The sequence below is a fragment of the Sinocyclocheilus grahami genome, unplaced genomic scaffold, assembly GCF_001515645.1.
Source record: "Sinocyclocheilus grahami isolate Dianchi unplaced genomic scaffold, SAMN03320097.WGS_v1.1 scaffold27769.1, whole genome shotgun sequence".
Taxonomy (NCBI): Eukaryota; Metazoa; Chordata; class Actinopteri; order Cypriniformes; family Cyprinidae; genus Sinocyclocheilus; species Sinocyclocheilus grahami.
In genome coordinates, this window is record NW_015520457.1 from 402 (window position 1) to 2581 (window position 2180).

A 2180-nucleotide genomic window follows, 5' to 3' on the forward strand; every position below is an offset into this window, starting at 1 on the left:
GTCAGAGCAGGACGGCAGTGATGACCCTCTGCAGGGGCAGGTAAAGCCTGTGAGACTGAAGTGATTGATTTTGATATTCAGCCATCTTGCCTATTTCCTGTTTAGTGAATTAGAATAGTGCACAGAGACTGTAATGAATCAGTCAGATGACTGAAGAAATGCACTACATGGATTTTATAAAGCAAAAATATTAACAGATAAGAAGTGTAAGAACTGTGGCATGAAAAGACCCTCTGGCAGAGAGAGGAAAGAAATTTAAAGAAATGCAGGGAGCCAAAATGGGTGATTTAATTGATTAGTTAATCAAAAAACTAAAATTGTCACCATTTACTCATCCTCATGCAGTTTCAAACCTGTTTGACTTTTTTCTTCCTTGGAACACAAACAATTGGTGTTTTGAAGACTCCATGTAACATCAAAGTTAGTTTTTTCATAGTAACAGATTTAATTAAATTTAGCGTTACATCACTTGCCAGTGGATCCTCTGCAGTGAATGGCTGTCGTCAAAATGAGTTCAAACAGCTGATTAAAACAACATAACCCACACGTAATCGAATCCATGAATCCAGTTAATCATCTTGTGAAGCTGTGTATTTGTAATAAACAAATCCATCATTAAAGCGTTTTAACTTCAAACCATTGCTTCTGGTTCCATAGACCATAATAACACTTTCTCCAGTGAAGAAGTCCATCCCCTGTTGTCCTTTCACATTAAGATCCACCATCATATTTGTTTAGAACTGTTTTGGACTGTTTTCTCTTGTACAGTGCTTGATCTGTACATATTCTCTCCTGAATCAGACAAGACAACTTTTTCATTGGAGAAACCAATATTATGGAAAGAGGACTTGTATTTTAGCCTGAAAGAAACAGTTTAATATTTTAAAAAAGCTGTTTGCTTCACAAGACGTTAATTGATATACTGGACTTGTGTGGATTTCTTGTGAATTGTTGTGATGCGTTTATTAGCTGTTTGAAGTTCTATTCTGATGGCACCCATTCAATGCAAAGGATCCATTGGTGAACAAGTAACATGATGTTAAAATTCTCCAAATCTGTTCTGAGCTGCATCTCGGATGGCCTGAGGTAAATTTTCAGCAAATTTTCATTTTTGGGTGAACTATTCTTTTAAAAATCATATTGCCACAGACTTGTAATATAGTGGCCAAGTATGGATCACTTCTGGCACTTAAGAGAGATATAGTCATTGTTGTTTTATTCAAGTAAGGTTTTTGAGGGTTAAATCATGGTTTGTCATTTTTGGGCAGTACCTCTATGACGACGAGGATGAACTGAGGAAAAAGAAACCTCGCCGTAAACTCCCCTCCACAGCCTCCATCACCAGAGCTAACGTAAGTGACGTAAGTGATCTGTCCAGGATTTGAAAAAAAGACCTCAGAGACCCATAGCAGCTTTCTTTGTGCCTCCATGTTGACTCGGGCTTTGTCAAGAAGTTAACCAACTGCATATTTCTCCCTGGGGTCACTGATGTTCTTTAGATGTAGCAGCAGTTGCAATAGGAGCTGCTGCAATTTTTGCAGTCATATGGAAACTCTAGGGATGGGGCTTCTGAGCACATTAACGTGTTATCTGCGTCCTCCTCTCAGATGCCTTCACAAGTCTGTTTTGTTTTCCTGTGCGCTCTGTCTTCTAGCTGACAAGCCTCTAGTCCCTTTGCCAGCGCTTTGTGGATGTTGTGACAGCTTTTTTTTCTCCGCTCTCTGCTTGCTGCTATTTTTGTTCCCTGCTTTTGCTCAGCCAGATATGCTGTTAATTTGTGTCTGTTTGCTATTGTTGCTTATGACTCCCCCGTTTTCTGTCTAACAAGGTGTTTGTGTTTTAAATCCAGCAACCCAACATCAAACAGAAGCTTATGGCATTGGTGAAATGGTTCAAAGTGTCTGATGAGGTAATTGCATCCTGTCTATAAATTTACCTGCTCTTTAGTGTAATGCACCCGCAGAGGTCTTTTCCCTTCTACTCTCAATTTGTCGTTAAGGATTGCATTTGGTCACTTTGGACATTACATATCTTAATAAACATAAACATCTGATACAGATAAGATTATGTATTTTAGTTTAATAGCTAATAACCAATACATGGCTGATATTAAAAGTCTGATTTATTTAAATTTTTTTACATTTAGCCATTTAGCAGACGCTTTTATCCAAAGCGACTTA

The 2180-nt window shown here is 38.2% G+C and overlaps 1 long non-coding RNA gene across 1 annotated transcript; it reads left to right on the plus strand.

The window, feature by feature from the left end:
- Nucleotides 1-1911, plus strand: LOC107580237 (uncharacterized). Its single transcript, XR_001608610.1, has 3 exons — nucleotides 1-40; nucleotides 1269-1352; nucleotides 1850-1911. It is a non-coding gene; the product is annotated as an uncharacterized lncRNA (long non-coding RNA).
- Nucleotides 1912-2180: the final 269 nt, after the last annotated feature.